The sequence below is a fragment of the Echiichthys vipera genome (genome assembly GCF_963691815.1).
Source record: "Echiichthys vipera genome assembly, chromosome: X".
NCBI classification, from domain to species: Eukaryota; Metazoa; Chordata; class Actinopteri; order Perciformes; family Trachinidae; genus Echiichthys; species Echiichthys vipera.
Window position 1 is genome coordinate 7,394,643 of NC_139825.1, and position 21,768 is coordinate 7,416,410.

Genomic DNA, 21,768 nt, shown 5'->3' on the forward strand with positions numbered 1-21,768 from the left:
AGGACCTTAACGCGAGTTTTGCAGCACCTGTACCATGCGTGGCCGTCTCTGTGCGTCGTCATGGGACTACTCGTTCACGACTCCAAGGACCTCACTTCCTCTGCTTTCGTGGCTCCTAGCAGCCTCAGGGGGGTGATGCTAATGCACGCCCATGACTCACCATGCGCAGGCCATAAAAGAACCAAAGCAACATGCCAAGCTCTCCAACAGGTCGCCTATGGGTACTACATCTTTGCTCAACTGAACAGAAAGGACAACCAGGGAGCCAGGAAACTTACTCACAAGCTTCTCCCTCACTGGGCTGGTCCTTATGTAATCACAGACAAACTTTCTGCCATGGTTTACCAGATCGAGGTTAGCAGAGGTCAGAAAGAGCCAACGTTTAAATGGGTACATAGAAACCAGATTAGACCACACAAAAACCCCATGGGACTTGTAGGGGACACCAACGTCTCTATTTAGGTCAGAAAAAGGGATAAAAACACCTTAATCACCGAAGGTGCCACTAGCGAGTAGGTGAGAGAAAATCTCAGAATCGTTTAATTTTTTTTGTTGTGTTGTGTTGTGTTGACTGCAAATTCAAAGAAAACTGATTGTAGGTTCAACTCAAAGCCACCCAATTGAAGTACTGGACACTTCAGGGGGGTAGCCGACAGACTAAATTGTATATCTAATCAGGTGTATTCATCTCGCCAAGATTACTTGGCTGCTGACACTGCTGGCGGCGGCTGCTGTCGTCGGCTCCCTTTTTGGATTGGGACTCTCCTCAGTCAACGCTGTCAGTCTGTCCTTGGTAAAACGCCAAATGGGTGAATTACAGGCCGAAATTCCAGACCTCAGAGCACAGGTTAACCGACAACAGCGCGAGTCACAAGTGGTAGGACAGTCATTGAAAGGAACCATCCTCGTGGTGAACACTCACAGCGAGGCCCTGAACAAGAACATCCGCGCCGTAAACTCTCTCGTGTCAGTTGTTTCGGTTGATTATGCTCACATTCAACTAGTTACACTGCTGATGAACGACATGCTGAGAGACATAGGACCGTCCGTGGATAGCTTAGCGATGGTAAGATCCCCCCATACCTCATTCCCCTTTCTCTTGTGCAGAACATTCTGGCAACCACCACTAGGGATGCAGTCACCCCTCTTCAGGCCCACTTAGCATACTCGCTAGGTAGCGCCGTTCCCATTTATGTCAATCCAGAACAGAGAGAGATAGGGTTCATCATCAACCTCCCTATCATTGCTGCTGAGAACATTTACAGAATGAAGGACGTGGTGAATGTGGGATTCTGGCAGGGCGACACGCACGTTAAGGTGCAGACCCCGTCACTCATCGCCTCCACCACGATAACAACCCTGAACTGTATTTGGCCCCAAATTTGAGGATGTGCACCCTCACTAAGGACATAATACGAATCCTAGTTCTGTTGACCTGCTAATTAGAGGCAGTTTAAGCCCGCCAGTAATATTATAAACCAGCCCCGTAGGTCTGAATCACTCTGGTCTTAAACTTTTTTATATCCACATTTAACCCTTTTCACTCCTCTATTCAGTGTTGCACTATCCTGTACTCTCCTTGCTAGGTAGTCAAATAAATGTTTATAACTTTACGTCGTTGTGACAGTCTTCCGTTCGGTACAGAAAGTGTTGGTCCCTGATAAGGCTGTGGTACGAATTAACGCGTTCAAGACGAGACTGATAAAATTTAAACAATCAATTACTATAAATGCTAACAGGTATTAAACCTTCACCAAAGTTAAATAAACATCCTGTCTTATCTTGGTGTGGTGCCCTACTTCGAGTTAAATTAAATCCTAAATTTTAACGAGTCGAGTTATTCCTATTTAATTCGGCTACTAATATATTCTGACCATAATAAATGTAGGCTTACTCTCCTACATGAGAATCCAGCATGTTCCTGTGAAAATTTCAGAAATCTCTATAAACCGTAGATACAGAGAGTCCAACCACTATATATATAACACTCGTTGTGTCTCTACATCTCACTCATGGTTGCTACAGCGTCACACTCACTCTTATTAATCCAGCCTACAGATTTTTGTTTTTTGTTTATAAATTAATGTAGAATGGTCGGAGCAAAGCCTAATGGGAAATGGGAACTGCGTATCGTTCAGATGTTCTCAGTTACACCTGATGGAGCGCAAGAAGAGAAAGGAGAAAGGAGGGAATGAAAAGGCCAGAATGAAGAAGAAGCAGATGCTGGAGAAGGGTGTATCAAAATGGTCAGAAATCCCGGATTAATTCCGAAACAACCAGGCGTCAACTAGTGATGCAGGTGAGTGGACAGGTAAATGATTAGCTCAGGCTTTGACATTGTTGACAATTAGGCCTGTGCATGTTCTCATTTGTCCAGGTCATCATTATCCTCAAAGCAATTTAAGTCAAAAGCAACTGGACTTGGTTATTTGTCTAGGAAGACGTTTCAACTCTCATCCAAGAGGCTTCATCAGTTCATGTACGCATTTGACCAGGCTGGGACTGGTCCAACTAACTGGTGTGGAGATCTCGGTATTTAACCTCTCACAAGGCCAATGATGTCACTGAAAACGTTTGTGCTTCAAGTGCCAACGAGCGTCGTTAGAGTGACAGTCGTTGGTGGGAAGTTGGTTTCGACTTCGTTAGTGCTCTATTGAGTCTTAACGACCGTCGTTGGAGTCACAGGAGGCCTTTTGTGAACAGTTGTTCTTTGAGTTTCGATTGTTGAATCTCTTGGGAAGGGATGAAAGGGCAGCATTGTAAATTGGAGTTAAGTGGTGTCTCAGACCTCCTCCTCTGTTTAGCGAAGGTTTCTCTACTTTTACATAGATGGCTTCTTTTACTCCTCTTTCAAACCATCTGTCCTCTCTGTCCAAGATTCGGACATCGTTGTCATCAAAGGAGTGGGCTTTCTCCTTGAGGTGTAAGTGGATAGCAGAGTCCAGGCCTGAGGAGTTAGCTCTCCTGTTGACAATTAGCAAAACATTTGAGCTGAGTTCTTCATAGTTCCTCCTCAGTGGGAGTGGTGTTGTCATATCACGGTCTGCACCGTGAGTTTTACACACACACACACACACACACACAGACTCCCCCCTGTCCTGGTGGAGGGGATGAGTTGGGCCGATGCAGTCAGTATTGTCCCGGTGGATTTTTGTGTCCCACTCCGCCCCTGGGTCCCCTTCAAGACCAACACACTCAGACTGCGTCCGTCTGAAACTAGAAATGACAGATGCACTGTGCTAGATATGAAGATAGGGCCAATGAGTCTCCAGTTTTGGTGATTTTTAGTTGTAAGAAAGCTACTGTTATAAATTCCTTTAAGAGAATGGAAAATACAGGTTGATAAAAATTTAATTCATTTACTTTTCCACACAGTAACTACTGAATTCAGAGAAGTTATCAGAAAATGAGAGATGAAATATGCAGGGATATAATTGTATATTTGACAAAAAGAATATATGTTTATTTTCTTAACAGTCAGGGCACCTTACAGCATCGTTTGGCTTCATTCTAGTGCTGAAATTGTATCAGCCTGAAATGTACCTCAACATGTGAAAGTAACAGCATTAGCAAAGAAGTCACTGTGTCAACTTCCACACAGACTTCATCCCTGCATTTTACCCCATTTCGATTTTGTTTCCAATACCCAGCATTACCTTGGGGAGGGGTAGGTGAATAATAGTGAGCGGTGACAGTTTGCATTCAAGACATTGTTACAGCAGCAGGGTTTAGGAGGAAATTAAAGGAAAGTTGGGAGCTTTGCTTCCTCTACGTTCTCCCTCCAAACTCCTGGTGGAGCATGATGGAAGATGGAAAATGAGATAATGACAACCATCTTCCCTCCTTTTGCTCCCACCCGGGTGGACAAGCTCTGAATGGTGCTGTCACATGTCTCCTCCACACTGCTAATCACTTTAACTTTTGGATGTGATTATTTATGAGGGACAACCCACCGGTGGATACATTCTCAAAACGTAATTGTGTTTGCAGTTTTAAACTGGTTGCCTGCTAGATTAAATTTAAAAGTCAAATGGTTTTATGTAGAGCAATATAGGCTAAAGCAAAATAGTTGTCTGTTTACAGTGTAGCAGACAGAGGCTCTGAGGCTGTTTGCCAGCACTGAAGACTTTTTGAACTTTTAATGAAAAACCATGTTTCAATTTATGTGATTGGCAGGTAGTTTGTTGGTTTTCGCCTGTCCTGGGAAGATTAAGGGTGCATTGTGTCTATTTGTGACACGCTTTGTTTTTCTTCTTGACCACACAATAAGCCACGATGAGTAATGAGCCCTGGACAAATTAAGCCGCTTGATTAACTCGCCAATATAAATTGTGTCTTCACAAATCGTGTCTTTCTTTGCTCTAATGGAGTCTCTAAAGAGCTTATGTGTATAGAGTGTGTGCAGAGTATAGCCTAAAGCATAGAGAGGTGGCTGCTGAGAAGAGAAAGTTCCACGGTGAAGGTGCTAAAGGTGAAATGCATTTAATGGCTTGGATGGCAAGCTTGTTTAGTCACATCTGCAGCTTCCATGCTTAATGATGATTACAACAGCAATCCTTACTGCAGGCCTCGGAGCTCTACACAGCAAAGAGGCAACGTACACAATAGATCACACTCGCTTCATCATCACTGTAAAAATATATTTAACAAGTCATTTGGTCTGTTACCAACTGCTCAAAATAATAATACAATAATAATTATTAAAACAAAACAAATAATTTCAGCCTGTGGAAATCATTAGAAAAGTATCAGTATCCTGAAAGAAGACATAATAATAGAACGCAACACGAGTAGAAAAAAGGTAAAATAAGACTTAATGCGCACAAGCACAATGGTGATCCTAAGACTATTTAAATACGACTGTTCCCTGTACCAGACATTTAAAAAAGATGCCGCCCAACAGTTTGCTGTGGTTTGATGTGGAGGTGGTGTGTTTACTGTAGGTTTTGTCAGATGAAAATTTTCAAAAACACAGCGGTACGGATCATTTCAAGTAATGTGAGTACTTCAGGGTTGGGCCGTGGGGAGAGAGGGAGAGAGGACAATCACACTAAAAGTTTTTTTTTCACGTTTTCGGCACAGTTGCTTCTTAGTTTATATTATTTCCGGTTCAAAAGCCACCACCGCAGAGTGGGGAGTTCTAACCCTGGCACATGCGCAGACGAGAAACCCGATAATAACCGGGGTAAAGCGTTTACTTGCATGAGAACTTCGGTTACTAAAGGAGTTCTCTAGGTCTGTTAACCGGGGTATGAAAACTCTGATTTTGCCCGGGGTACGGTGTTCACATGGTGTTTGAGAAACTGTAGTATGCCCTTAACCCGATTATAATTGGGTTTTTAAACTGCGTTTAAATGCACTGACTGCCTGTCAGGGGGTGTAATAATGGGATATTGGCTGTAGCACAGTGTTTCTTAAATGGGGGTTAAGGGTACTGCAGGGGGTATGTGCAATTTTTTTTTTTAAATGTTAAATCAAAAAATATCAGCCATTTATAATTTCTAAAATAATTAAACTATAATAGCTTTAATACAAAAAAATGTAGATGCAAGCTAGATGAACCACATTTTATATTCAACATTCCTTTTTTAAATTCAGTTGCTAACTGCCGTTAACTCTTGTCTTGTCTTGTCATGTTAACAATAATGTTTGTTCAGTGTGAGCGGGAAATTAGTTTCAATATTGAATAACAGATGAAAGAAAAAAGATTTATGCGGAAATGCAACAAAGCTGAAAACATGTAAAATGAAAAAATCCTCAGTGAAGCACAAGCCCGTTTCTAATGAAATTGTAGGTGCAGTTCAATGCATCTATATGTAATTGACAGGTTTTCATGCTGACGACCAAAACGCAATCTCCTGATCTCAAAATGGTAAACCAATGGGTGACACCATGTTACCTACATTCATCATTATCTTTTGCTATTTTATTGGGCAAAAAAAAAAAAGAAAAGAACAAGGTGTCCCTGCGTAAAGACAGATTGTAAAGTCAGTTTTGTTCTGGTGTCAATTCAGTCACTGGACTAGGGTCCTTGCTGTTTCACCCATGTAGTGTTCCTTTCAGCTGTCCCATGTGATGTCTTATGATGCCACTCAAGTTTTCTTCTCTGAGATGTTCTGTCTCGCACCTGTTGTGAATGTAGGCAACAAAACCATATGTTTCAGTTTAGCAAAAGATTGTGGTTAAGGTTAAAATGTAATGAAGTTTGGGGCGGCCGGTGACACAGTGGTTAGAGCAGTCGCCCCCCAGAAGTCTGTCCCAACCATCGCCACATTTTGTTTGTCTTTACTTTACTAACATTAGCTAACTCCCTCCTCTTGAGTCATTTAGTTTAATCAGAACTTTTTACTTTACTTAACTAACGTGAGCTAACTCCTCCTCTTTAGTCATTTAGTTTAATCAGAACTTTTGACTTTACTAACGTTAGCTAACTCCCTCCTCTTTATTCATATAGTTTAATCTGAACTTTTGACTTTACTAACGTTAGCTAACTCCCTCCTCTTTAGTCATTTAGTAAAATCTAAATTTTTTACTTTACTTTACTAACGTTAGCGGGTTATGAAATGAGATTGTGGTCATATGGCTCAGCCCCAGATAACACCCATTCAATCATCTGTTAACTGCAGAATCAGCTGTTTCTTTAGTGTGTTCCAGCAGAAATCTTATTTGTGTTTAAACTTTTTTATTGAAAGGGGAGTCAGTATGTGTAAATCATTTGTCAGACCATGAATATATGAATATTAGAATGATCAGTCAATACACATATCCGATAAAGATAATTAATAAGTATATGGAACTGATACATTTGTAGAATATGTTTGCATATACGAACCCCAGGTTGTAGTATGTATGGCAGTGTGTGTGTGTGTGTGTGTGTGTGTGTGTGTGTGTGTGTGTGTGTGTGTGTGTGTGTGTGTGTGTGTGTGTGTGTGTATGCTGTCTGAACTGATGATCGACTGATGATGGCCTTTCTTTCAAATCGTCAGTCCACCGGCTAAATTTTGATCGAATTAACCTCTAGGAAACATACTGACTTTCTCCACCAATTTAGATTTTAAGGCCGAATCACAGTCTTTACTTCTTAAGATGAATAGGTGACTGCTTACCTTTCTTAGTGGTGGGCGCCCTTGTGGAGAAGTTCAGTCGGTCCCAGGAGGTTCCCAGTGACTCCGCTTGGTCACCGGTCCAACCTCTGCAGCTCCTTTTACCTACTCCTCCTTGTTAGAATCACGTCCAGGGTCACCAAGTATCTCTGTAGGAATTTTACACACAATACTTTAGCCAAATCAGAAGGACCTCACAGAGTATATATTGCGTAATTCAAATTCTACAGGAGGCTTCCTAGAGTCAGCAGAGTCGTTGGCAGTTTAGTGCGCCAGCAGGCATTTATTAGCAGAAGGACATCGGATGATACAGACGTCTGGAGAAATGTTCTATTCTCTATCTAGAGTAACTGTGTGCAACACAGTACCCATGATCAGAGGCAAGAAGTTCTGATATCTATTATAACTACTCCAGCATTTATGCTTGTTACAAAGGCGTGGTTTATGTATCTGCTTGTGCATGCATATGTGTATTTGAAAAGTAGCCGTTGCTCCCTCCATCTTCCACCCCCTAGCGTCAGGATATCCTCTATTCCGCAGGACTTTCTTCTATATCCGTGAAAAAAGCACACACCCTCATCCTCCCTGTACCTTGACTCCTTATATGGTGTCGTTTTGGGAAAGACATTACTCTAATCTCAACTAGTTGCTAGGTGCTTTTGTGCAAGTTGGCTCTTTCATATCTGGTGACCTTGACTGACTGCCAATGTTCGTGTGCTGGTGTTTTGCAGAAAGCTTTGGGCCTGGTTAAATAATAGCAGAGGCACATACTATCACATTCTTAAATGATTATACTTATTGCGTCTTATTATCACACTCTCATTAATCATTACTAATACACACGCTAACACATGATTATGATACTTCACTCATTGATTATTAATTCTTCAATTCCCCCTGTTGATCACTCACCAGAGTGATCATTCCTCCGAGACCACAAAATCCTGGGTGTCTAAAAAGATGCCACGGGCGTGGCCTGCCAGGTTCCGTAACTCTAACAATTATCTGACCATGCACATATAAGATAGATTCCCACTAAGAAAATTAATACTACAATAAACACACTAAGTGTCCACACACACACACTGTTTGTTTTTCTGCTCCCTTTTTTACCCTCTTTATCCACTCTATATACTGTGGTGTTTTTACTAATGGCGTATGTGGGTCAATCATAGATTATATGTTTTCACAGAAGTCCCTTAACCCTGTTCGGTTAGATCTGTTCTGACTTGGTTTAGGGACCTTTTGGGCTCCTCCCCCTGTCTGCACCTTGAAAGGTGAATCCACCTGTCACTTCCCTGTATTTTTACTGCTGTGGAGGTTCGCTCCACCACCTTATGGGGTCCTGTCCACCTAGGGTGTGTCCACTTTCTTTTCAATGTCTTTACATATACCCAAGGTTCTCCTAGCAGAGTCAGTGGGGCGGCTGCTGGTCCTGACCCGCCTTGGCTTCCTGCCAATGTCTTCACCCAACCCTGAAGCTGAGTCACGTAGGACTGTGCTAGTCCGGGTGTGGCCCCTGGCTGTAGCGGTTCCTGGTGTCTTGGTCCGGGGATGGTGCGACCTGTAAGCAACTCATAAGAGGTAAACTTCTTTTCTCTGTTCACACTAGCCCTCATAGAGTGTAATGCCATAGGCAAACAGTCAAGCCACGATAGACCTGTAGTTGCCATCATTTTTGCTATTTTTTTTCTTTTAGAGTCCTGTTGCATATTTCTACTCCTCCCTGACTCTGGGGGTGGTACATGGTGCCATAGGTATGTTTGAGCCCAAACAACCCTTCCACTCGTCTAAGATCCTTTGATCTGAAGTGAGTGCCATTGTCTGAATGGATCACTCGGGGCATCCCATGTCTAGGGATCCACTCATTAGTCAACCATTTGCACACTGTCTGTGCATCCTCTTTCTTTTCCTGGCCCTGTCAATTATTGACAAGCTCCTGGCTTAGGGGAGAATGTTGGCGCTACATTATAGGTGTTACAAACCGAACATGATTTCACTTTGTTTTTTATCATAGCTGTCATGAACGGATGCCACCATCCTTCCATTGTATTCTGCATTTGTCTGGTTCCCTCATGTGTTGGTCCATGTGCTTCGTCTAACAGAGAGGGCGCTAGTGAGGATGGTAACACTGGTTTCCCTGTCGGTGGACATCGAAACAGTCCTTCTGCATCCTTAACTGCTCCTCTCCCTATCCACATGGATCTTTCCTCTGGAGAGCCCTCTTGCTGGAGAGCTACTAGCTGATCGACTGTCCATCTTGGAGGTAATGGCTCTGCTGATTCTGCCTGCATCATTGGCAACGGTACTCTATACCCTGCTGCTTTCTTGGCCGCTGCATTTCCTGCCGCTGCATTTCCTGCCACTGTATCTATCTTCTATGTGCTGTGACCTTTACATTTTACTACCGCTAATTCCGCTGGTTTCATAAGAACTTCTTTCAGTTTCCTCATTTCCTCCTCATGCTTGATTGGTAATCCTGAAGCTGTCACAAAACCTGCTCTCTCCCACTCTTTCAACTGACAATGTACTGCTTCACTGGCATATGCAGAGTCTGTATATATGTTCACTCTCTTTCCCTCAGCATGCCAACAAGCTGCTGTCACTGCCATCACTTCCGCTAGCTGAGCTGACGGTTTTTCTGTCACTTCTCCTGTACTTAGTGTCTCAAACTTTCCCTGATCTTTGATAACCACTGCCCATGCTGCGCTTAGTCCTCCATTATCTTTTCTGAAACAGCAGCTGTCTACATACAAGTCCATGTCTGGTCGGTCCAGTGGTTTTGCATGCAAGTCGGGTCTCACTTTAATGGCTTGGCTGTCAGTGGAATGCAGTCATTTGGGTTTTTGTCATCTGGAACTGCTAAACAGCTCGCTGCATTAACTCCTTTGTGTGTGTACGTTATGTTTGGTGCACTTAAGCCATCCTCTACTTTCCTCAGTTGAGAGCCTGATAGAGTAAAAATGGATGATGAGATTAACGCTATTACACTATCCCTGGTCAAAATTTTGAGTGGATGCACTGCCACTAGGTGTTCTACTTTCTCTATGACTCTGGCTAGTCCTGCTGCATGTCTCGCACACGGAGGTTGTCTTAACTCCATGTGATCTAATGGTGTGCTCACATATCTTAGTACTGCTCTTCCCAAGGGTGTTTTCTGGTAAAGTACTGCATTCATTGTCCCGTCCTTCTCTGACTTGTCTAGATAACATGGTTCTTTATAGTCTGGAGTCTGTAGAGATGACGCCAACACCATCTCTTGTTTGAGTCATATAAATGCTTCTTCTGCCTCCATAGTCCAGTTCAAAATCCCCTTCTGATTTCTCATCCCTGCCTCTAAGACCATTTTTCTCAATGGACCTGCCTTGTTGTTGTAGTCTGGGATGAAATGTTTGCTATATCCTGTCAGTCCTAGGAAGCTCAACATTCCTTTCACGTCTACTGGTTTTGGATGTCTTAAAATCGTCTCTCTGTGTGCCCCTGAGAGACTGGTTCCTTCTCCGGTTATCCATTTCCTTAGAACTGCACCTGTGTTCTGCAACACTGGAGCTTTTTCCTCAAGGCTTTGTAGCCTGTTTTAGCTAGTGCTTTTAACACTGATTCTGTTGTTTGTAGGCAACGATCTACACTGTCTGCTGATAGCAGATCAGCAGATCATCTACATACTGTAGACAGACAGTGTTCCCTGGGATTGTTACCTCCTTTCTTAAATGCTGATTTAATACTTTGTTGAAGACTCCGGGTGAGAGATTCATTCCTTGTGTATTGATATCTCTGTCCCTCCCATGTGAATGCAAAGTATTTTCTTAACTCTTGTTCCAGGGGAATGGAAAAGAACGCATTAGCCAAATCTATTCCTGAGAAATGGGACATTTCCCTAGTGAGTTCTGCTAGTGCCGTGTGTGGGTTTGGGACTGGAATAGGAGGCATTTCTATTCTTCTGTTAACTAATCTAAGGTCATGAGCCATTCTAAAAGTGCCATCTGGTTTTGGGACTGGTAGAATAGGGGTGTTCCAGTTGCTGTCGGAGGGTTCCAACACTCCATTCTGTTTTAGTTCTTCTATGGTTTTATTTATGGTTTCCTTTGCTTTTTCGTTAGTGGGGAACTGTGGTACCCACACTGGTGGTCCTGGTTTTACCTTAAATCTGGGTGGCTCTGGCGGTTCACATCTTCCTATGTCATTCTTTCCCTGTGCCCACACTGTGCTAGGTATTCTTCCTAACATGGTTTCTGTCTATTCACAATCTGTACTTTCCCTGCCATGTGTTTGTGTGATTACCTTTTTCTCTAATTCTGACTGCGAGGTGGTGTGATGAGTGATCTTGTACACCTGTCCTTCTTTAGAGTATGTGACTGCAGGGATTGTGGTTTGTTCCCAGTCCTGTAACTGAGATGTTGTTTTTACCATGGGTCCTAAATATTTCGCCTGGCTCCCGGCTCCTAATGCTAGGCTAATGTGGGGTGCTGCAGTGTCACCAATGCTGTACAACTCTGCCTGTTCTTTAGTGAGTAGGACTCGTGCTGTTACTCCTTTTTTGCGATACATATATACAGTCTGAGTTCAGCGTCCAAGGGGAACCCTCTACTTCCGTAAATCTTTCCTCATACACTTCTTCAGTTTGGGTGCGGTCATAGAGAAGAGTACAGTGGGGAACGTCAGGGACCGGTTCATATGGGTGCACTGAGTGAATCCATGGTTTCCATTGTTGATACAGTTTTAGAACATTCGTGATCGGTGGGTGTGGGTCTTCATTCAATCGAGCCCAGTAAACATTGGCCGACTGTTGCTGCTGATCAGGATCTTCCCCTAGAATCCATTGTCCATGTTACATCTTGAAGTAATTGTCTGAACAGTCTATTTTTACCCCATTAGGGAAATGAACTTGCACCCCCTGTGGGCCACATAGGATAGATCATTTTAATCTGACTAGGACATCTCTTCCTAGCAGTGAGATTGGGCATTGCGGCGAATATACATAACTTTGGTGAAACTGGTAACCAGCTATCTTAGTGGGGAGGGGTTCTGGGAAAGAGAGTGGCATTAGCTGTCCTCCAAATCCCACAAGGTCTATGGAATATTTGGAGAGCTGTTGACCAAACTGAGGTTGTGTCAGAGTCGAATGTGTTGCTCCTGTATCGACTAAAAAGTCCACTTTTCGTTCATTCACTTCTCCCCGTAGCAAGGGGTCAGCCTCTCCCCTTGCCCTTGACCCCGGGCACCCCTAGTATTGATCTGGATACCAGGTGCCTTGGGGCAACTGGTTACCTGGGGCCAGCTGTGGTTGTGGTGGCACATGCTGTTGTTGCTGCTGTGGAGGTGGTCCCCCTCTTGGTGGCCCTCTCTGGTTTTGTGGACAGTCTCGTGCCCAATGTCCATGACCTCCACACACGAAACACCCATTGTCCCTAGCCCCCGGTGGTCTGCCCCTGCCCTTTCCATAACCTCCTCGAGGATTAAAGCCTCGTCCTCTTCCTCCTCTATAATGTGATTGTGGTGGGCCCCATGGTCCTGGCGGGTTCCATGGTCCCTGGGGACTGCAACTGGGGCAACTGGAACTGGAATAGGAATTACCATTGGCACTGACTCCGTCTGTTGTTGATTCATTTGTGTTTGTGTCTTTGCTTTGGCTGCTTGTTCTTGACTTGCGCTTTCTCTAGCTTTTTCTAACTGTAATTTAGTCAGTTGTATTTTCAAATTCTCTACCTCTGTCTTGCTTGCCTCTTTTCTCTCATCTGCTCATGTGACGTTGTAGTGACCTCATCCATATGTGTAGTGGCTCTGTTTCTGCTCTGGGGTCATCTTCCATCTTGGCCTGCACCTCCTTGTCTGTTCCTTTCATGACTGCAGCTTTAAACATAGATCCTTGGAGTGGGTCTGTCCCTGGATTTGTTCCTGACCTTTCCTGCCAGTCTTTCCTGCATCTCTCCACATAGTCTGCTGGTCCCTCTCCCTCTTTCCTCACAAATACTACGTTGTGATGACTACCCTGCTGTGGGAATCTTTTCCTCAGCGCCCCTCCGTATGCTGTGGCGTGGTGGCTATAAGGGTCTCCGTTAGGAACGTATATGGTCCCTGCATCTTTTTCTAATTGGTCTGTTGTCCCTTATCCGTATTTCTGTCCAATTAATCCTCTCACATCACCTATGGTAAGCTCTGTGCCTACGGTTACACCAGCTAATTTCTGTAACCATATTCCCGCCCGTCACTGAGCGACGGTAATTGAGCATTCATGTGTTCCTTGTCTGCTAAACTAAATGGTTTATATATTGGTGGTCCTGACCCTTTTGAGAGCACCAGCGGCATCATGCCGGATGCTTTAGCAACACCGCTACGTGTTCTACACGATATTGGTTCTTCTATTCCCTGTTGAGCTAATTTCTTCAGTCCTTTCTCTAATTCATGTTTGTTTCTTCTTACCATTTCCTCTAACTTATTCATATAAGCTTCCCCTACACTACCTTTTGGCCTTCCTGCCCCGCCTTTTCCTCTCTCTCTCTCCGAGAGAGAGGAATCCTTGGCTCGCACAATCTGACCACATTTCTTCATTTTCTCCTTCATCCCCCTGAATCTGAACTAGCCACGCTTATTTTCAAACTAATGTGTTTATCTTTAAATCCCCCTTTCTTTGTTCCATGTCTATCACTTTTCTGACTCCTATGGTCATAGTAAGAGTCATGATCTGAGTGGTCTGAGTCAATCTCATGTTTGGGTCTGCTTGCTTGGTGTCTGTGTCTGTGAGTAGGTGCTTCCTCATTGAAGGGCAGCCTTGTTACTCCCCCTGTTGCTCCCACTGTCTCTTCCTTTAATTGCTCTCCTAAAGCCCCTACTTTCTGTTGTGCCTTCTTATGCAACCTCTCTTCCTCATATCGCGCTTCTCTCTGACGCTTTCTCTCTTTCTCCTTCCGCTTTTCCTCCTCCCACTGTCTCTCCTCTTCTGTCTGAAGTCTCACCCTCTCAGATTCACCTGCTATTATCCTATAGTCCTCCTCTCTTTCTTCCCTCTTTCTTGTATCCTCATAATCTGCATTTCTTCTCACTCTTCCCTTCATACTTCCTTCTGCCTCAATCGTAGGTAACTGTAAAGACAAATCTGGATAAATGCTGCTTGAGGGTGGGCTGACAGTGGTGGGGGTGGGCCTAAATAGGGTGGAGGCCCTGCGTCTGCCTCTTTCTTTTCTGCCCTATTTCTCAGCTGTCTCTGCACTACCTCAGCTGCCATCCCGGCCATATGCAAATCTTCTCTTCGCTCCTCCCTCTTCTCCTATTCCTTCTCCTCCTTCTTTTTCTTATGCCACAACCTACTAGGTCCATTATTTCTATTTCCCACTGCTTCTTCACGTGCCTTGTCCTCTTCTAACTGAATTATCTTTACCATATTCTCCGGCTCGCCTTCACCCCATCCTTTACACGTCTTTAAATATTCCTTCAAATCTGTCCATCTAGTCTTATGTTTCTTTTTATCCTGACTATGAGTAGGCCTTCCGGAAATGGCCTGTCCTATTACTCGCTGCCAGTATTCATCCCAACCTAATCATGGGCCTGCCATAGTTATTTCAGCTGTCAAAGTACTAATCAGAGGTATTTATTTCTTCTTTATTCACACACACTCGTTATCCGTTCAGTGGATCTAGTACCCAATGATCCTCCCCTCACTCAAGCTTCTACTCTACCGTGATAGAGCAGAGTGAGGCAATAAATCACCAGTTTTACTGACCAAAAAACGAGTGTCACAGCCCCGTTATTTATGTACCCCCAGATAAGAGAAGACCAGTGGTGAGTTTAATCGTCAGGCTTTTCCGTGATGACTGCAACAAGCTTCTACTGACGGTGTTTCACTATCAGCGGCTGCAGACAGGGTGTATCCACCATCACAGAAACCTACTCACACTTTTATGTTTGTGTTCTCTACTCAACTTTTAGGTATTTCTTATACTTTGGTTCCCAGAACCTTAGGTCCCAGACCTACAATTTTTCTTTGGTTCCCAGAACCTAGCTCACCTAGGGGCTATCCCCCTGTGCCGCTTTTAGTCCTTAATGCCTAATGTATATTCGAGGGTCTCTACAGCCTCCGGCCTTTCTGCGTTCCCTGAACGTCTTACTGAGCATGGTTTATGCGCCTAGGACCTGTCGGGATTTTAGGTCCCAACACTCCTTTACCTTTTACTCTTATACTGATTCTAAATCAGTTTACCAGGCCTTTCTTTCAAATCGTCAGTCCACCGGCTAAATTTTGATCGAATTAACCTCTAGGAAACATACTGACTTTCTCCACCAATTTAGATTTTAAGGCCGAATCACAGTCTTTACTTCTTAAGATGAATAGGTGACTGCTTACCTTTCTTAGTGGTAGGCGCCCTTGTGGAGAAGTTCAGTCGGTCCCAGGAGGTTCCCAGTGACTCCACTTGGTCACCGGTCCAACCTCTGCAGCTCCTTTTACCTACTCCTCCTTGTTAGAATCACGTCCAGGGTCACCAAGTATCTCTGTAGGAATTTTACACACAATACTTTAGTCAAATCAGAAGGACCTCACAGATTATATATTGCGTAATTCAAATTCTACAGGAGGCTTCCTAGAGTCAGCAGAGTCGTTGGCAGTTTAGTGCGCCAGCAGGCATTTATTAGCAGAAGGACATCGGATGATACAGACGTCTGGAGAAATGTTCTATTCTCTATCTAGAGTAACTGTGTGCAACACAGTACCCATGATCAGAGGCAAGAAGTTCTGATATCTATTATAACTACTCCAGCATTTATGCTTGTTACAAAGGCGTGGTTAATGTGTCTGCTTGTGCATGCATTTGTGTATTTCAAAAGTAGCCGTTGCTCCCTCCATCTTCCACCCCCGTGCGTCGGGGTATCCTCTGTTCCGCAGGACTTTCTTCTTTATCTGTGAAAAAAGCACACACTCTCATCCTCCCTGTACCTTGTTCATTATATGGTGTTGTTTTGGAAAAGACATTACTCTAATCTCAACTAGTTGCTAGGCGTGTTTGTGCAAGTTGGCTCTTTCATATCTGGTGACCTTGACTGACTGCCAATGTTCGTGTGCTGGTGTTTTGCAGAAAGCTTTGGGCCTGGTTAAATAGTAGCAGAGGCATATACTATCACACTCTTAAATTATTATACTTATTGCGTCTTATTATCACACTCTCATTAATCATTACTAATACACACGCTAACACATGATTATGATACTTCACTCATTGATTATTAATTCTTCAACACATAATTCAAGGGTCACTTCCAATGTGTCTTTATAATGTAAATACACTGTAAAATCATGGGGGCCTCCCCGGCTCTGCCTTTTTAATACATCAGCCCTGACGTTTTTCTCATTGTATGCTCCAGGATTACATAGCACAAATAATTGCACTAATTTCCCCCTAGAGGAAGCTTATTAGAAAGCAGAACAAAGGCTGGTGAAAGGATACCAAATATCAGATTGAAAACTGCTGCTGAAGTAATTTGATGTTATTATCAAGTTCGTCAGCAAAACATGAAAATTGAAGTTTGTATGGCTTATAGGCTTGTCAAGCACCACTTAATGCGGTCTTCTCTGTCAGCTTTGCTTCTGTAGACATAATTATGTCCATTATTCCCATGAATTACATCATTTATCCAGAGGCATATTGGCATATGTTTTCTACAATAACTCAAAAAGCAAGTTTGAATATTTTGTTTCCTGCTTTATGGGAAGGCATTCCTTTCTTCTTCTTTTGACTCTAACTATTCAGTGGTTTCCTCCTTGACTTTGATTCCCCTTTTACTTCACCCTCCTCGTCACTTCCCTCTCAACCTAGACCTGGAAATGCACTGTATATTTAAGCTTGTTAAAATCAAAGCCATGAAAATTTACAGCATAACAAGTATTCTGATGAAGAATTAATATTGCTGCCAGCCTCAGGGCATTGACAGAAGAGACTTCATAAAAATAATCATTAAAAGTGTCAGCAGGATAGAGTGTGAAGTGGACTGCTGCTCAGGCATGCATAGTGCTTCAGTTTAGGCTCGATTGACCTTCTCAGAACGTAAATCTGAAGTGGTATCAACAAGAACCGTTACTTTATCTTCTTTTGGTGTGCTTTGCAGTCATTTAAACAAGTGGCTTTGCATTACACATGCCTTTACCTTTCATCCCAGACATTAAAAAGGAGGAAGTTCCACAATGGTGCATAAGTTCCATGCCATTATGCTACAACCAGATTGAACCAGCAGGCTAATGGAGCAACCACCCTTTGATGAGCAGTGAGTGGGTGATAAGTGGGTGGCAATCCCACATCTGCTGTGTATTCAGTGTAAATACATGTATATTGTAGGATTTTACAGTTTGTTAAAACTCAGTCCTGACACAGCTCTTGACATGTCTTATTGACCTTTTCAAAGATGTAAACATAAACATTCTAAATGTGCCCTGGTTTATTTCCTGTTGCAGTGTATGTGAATGACATCAACAGACAGGAAGGACCAAGGCTGTTGCCTAGCAATGGAATTCCGTTGAAAAAGTCTTTACATCTATATTTTCCTAGGAACCTGCATGAATCAGTTAGCCATTGAAATGTAAGAAACTCTCTTTCTTATACAATAATCTTTACTGTTCTTTACTCTACTTTACATTAGGTAAGACACAATGATTAGTTTTTACAGCTTGTAAATTAAAGTTAATTGCAATCGGCTGTGTGTTCTGTGCTGATCTGGTCTGTGTGTCCTGGCTCAGCTTAGGTCTCTTTCAGTTCAGGCATGAGTAGTAGTACAATAGGTAACCATGGACCTTACCACGTTATTATTCCTCATCATACCAGTGGTCTTAAAGGTTCATTTCATGTCACAATGGAAGATAGGATAATAAAATATTGGTCACAAACAGAAACGGACGATATGGATGCTTAAATGTAGGTCCTGGGGCTCACTGCCTGCTTCCTGGGAGCCTGACACCCTGCTGCTGGAGACAGTGTTTCAGTTTGACAGATTCTGACTTTAAACCTCACTTTGAACCAGAAACTTCTCAGAAATGGAAGTTTTACAAATACAACAATATACTCATAGAAACACTACCACTTAAAGTTATCACAGCACAGTCAACACTACATTGAAGCTTTCGTCAAACGGAAGAAGGCATGGTTTTCATCTAAACTGGGTTGGAAAAAGTCCAGACTAAATTTTGTTCTGATTTTCATGCACAGCATCTTTAATGACAATAGTGGTGACCACTGATTAAGATTGCCTCAGGTTCATGACAGGTGTCATGTCAGTCTTAAGCACACAATAGGATAGATTTGATTAGAATACAAGCCTTTATTGTCTTTGCAAAATAAAATGAAATTTATAGTGCTACTCAAAATTCTTGCCATTTAAAATGCATATATTATAGCATAAATAATGTAAATAGATATCAAAGTCCTATTAGTGACGGATATTGCACATGGCATGATATGTAATTCATTGGATTCTCGGAATGTGACAAAATATCCTCCCATGAGATCTCGCAATATTAGGATGTGACAATATTTCTCACCAAGGTGAAAAGTTGTCTTGCGATATCAATATGTAAGTGGATAAACAGCAACAGAGTGACAGACAGTGTCACTTCAGCCAGTGTATTCCACATCAATGCATGCCAACCTTCCATTGAGACAGCCCAAAATAGCAGTATTTACAGTGCCTATAGAAAGTCATGAAACCCTTTTGAAATTTTTTTTGTTTTACAGCCTGAAATATTAAAACATGAAAACAGATATTTTCCCAGCATGATTTACACATTTTGCCTGAAAAGTGAATTTTGAACTGCAGTGGATGGACTGCACTCTTCAAGTCCATCCACAGATGTTCTGTAGGATTTAGGTCAGGGCTCTGACTAGGCCACTCTAGGACATTCACCTTCCTGTCCTTTAGCCACTGTGTTGTTTTTATGGTGGTGTGTTTTGGGTCGTTGTCATGCTGGATGGTGAACCACCTGCCCATTTTCAAGTGTCTAACAGAGGGCTACAGGTTTTCCTGAAGAGCTTGGGGAGATTTGGCAGCATCCATTTTCCCTTCAATCCTGACACTGCATGAAAAGTGGAATTTGCGGCAGTTAAATTGTCGTGAAACTCCCAGCCAACTGTAAGTTTTGGTCAGCTTCTGCAATTGCCGGAAACTTGCCCCCCCTGTTCATTGTTTACTATGAATGATAAGAAAACATAAGAAAATAACTTATTTTATCTTTAACAGTGCCTGACAGTTTTAAACAGTTTACATGTTTGAAAGTATAGAAGTATACATATAAACAGCAAAAAAATATTTCCATATTTACACCAATAAGGTTATAATAATTAATATTATAATATTAATAATATTAAAACCTCTTTGTTTAAACTTTACACTAATCAGTCTATAGACAGTTCTGTCATTTCGCTGGTTATGTGTGTTTGTGTGTGTTTGTTTCCTTGGAAACGGCCACATGACTACGAAGTTGGAGGCTGGGGGCGGGATTATCACGAGCAAGCGCCATTTCTTGAAACTATAGGAAGCTTGAAATACAGTTCTTGTGTAACAACACAATATAACCTCTTAGTATTAACTTTAACTACTATGGAAACATTTCCCTCCATAGAAGTGACCCCAGAGCTACTGTCATGAACGGTTCAGGTATAACAAGAAAATGGAGGTAAGAGAGTACTCACAGCAGTAGCGGGTGACTCAGCATTCACGGAAGCAGCAAGGAAAGGTCTCACCTGACTCGACTCCAGACGAGAGACGCAGGCAGTCAACTGACTGAGAGTCTCCAGAATTCCTTGCAGCGTCTGTGAATGTTTACCGAGGAGTAATCCCTGGGAAGAAACCGCATGACGCACAGAAAAACCCGGGGGTTCGGTTCCCATGTCCGCGGAGTCCATGTTATGGCCGGACCGTTCTGTCATCAACGGTTCAGGTATAACACGAAAAGGGATCCGATGCAGACACAGACAAAACTAAAGTTACAAATAAAACGTTTAATAATACAAACGGACAAACGCAAAAACACTACAGATAAACAAACACAAGACTAACTAAACGAACACGGGAACACAGGAACAGGGAGACGATGGGAGATCAGGAGACGGACGGGAACACGGGAAACTACGGAGAAAGACAAAACACAAACACGATTAGTAAGCTTACAACGGGGAGCGTGAAAATCACTACGAGAAAGGGGATGCCAGTCCGGGGGGAATAGTTTTACCAAGGTTGGGTCGACGACGGTCCGGCGCTGCATGCCTGCCAGCCTCAGGCTTTTAAGGTGGTGGTGTAATCAGCTTAACAGGCTGCAGCTTTGAGGAACGCCTACCGGACCTACAGACAGACAGGTGGAAGCACATGCAGGGAAACGCAGACAGAGGGAGACAAACACACACAAGACGAAGGAGAGGAGGGCACTGACAGAGCCAGATCTTGACAGCTACCCCTTGGAGACCCCGAAGTCAGAAAGGTTCAAGCACTCAACAAAAGAACTACAGAGCCAGTTTGCCTTGTAGACCGCCTATCTAATGTTTCATCATTGTCTCATGCCACCAGAGCTGTCCTTTTCCAACGCAGTTAAACATCCTTTGATCATTCCGAAGAATCACCACATCACAAATATGATAATTGCTCATTATCATCTCAATGTGAAAGGCAAATGTCTACTAGATCCCTGGGATCAACCGAGTGGTAGCATCCCATATTAATCGATGTGTGAACTGCAGAAGGCTCAGAAGACCCACAGAAGGGCAAAGGATGGCTGACCTCCCTTCTGAGCGTGTGGATCCATCACCACCATTTACCTGCTTTGCAATAGAGTGTTTTATTTTTTATTCATTGTTTGAGTCAATTTGGGTCCTTTACTTTGAAGGCGGGTTTTTGGTTTGATGCTCTGTTCCTTTTGGGAAGACATCCGTGTGCAACGGCGCAAAAAGTAGCACACAGGCTTCAGAGAGATGCAGAGAGATGTCGCTATTTCACTGTAATGAAATATTGAAGAAGTAAGAAAACCCACAGCAACTCGATGGAAAGTGAACAAGGTTTGATTTTATTTGTTACAACGAATTGGTTAATGGTTTGCATGTGATACGTTATGTGTGTTCACTTGCTAGTGTGTGTGTATGTGTGTTGAAAGTGCATTTTGGCTTTTAGCTCAGCCCAGCATTCCATGTCCATGATACTGATAATAATTTCCTTTATATGTAAATTAATTAATGTGACTATTTCTAAATGCATGTGATGTGTATGCAGTTTGCAGCACAGGCCTAGTATTTTATAAAGTTGACCACTTGTTTTGGGTAAATGTTTAAAATGTGGATATACAGATGACTAATTTAAATAGTAGACTTATTGTGTGAAATTACTTTGCTTATACTACACATGTTAAGGGCTTTTGTTTGTATAAGTATGCAAATGTGCAGTTTTAAAAGAGCCTTTGTTTGTTGTTGTCACTCAGCTTATGGTGTGTTCATGATTAAGCTCTTCATGGACCATCAGTTCGAGAGTTGGCCATTGCTTCAGCTGAGGATGCTACAGTGAGTACCAAGGTAACTTAACACCTGGCTTCACAAAAAGCTGACACTGTGAAGAGTGTAACTTAGTGGACAGGTTTGTGATTTGTGACTGTTCTTTTGTTTGTTGTTGTTTGTAAAGCTGTCGGCCATCAAAGATAATGAAACCGACCGGG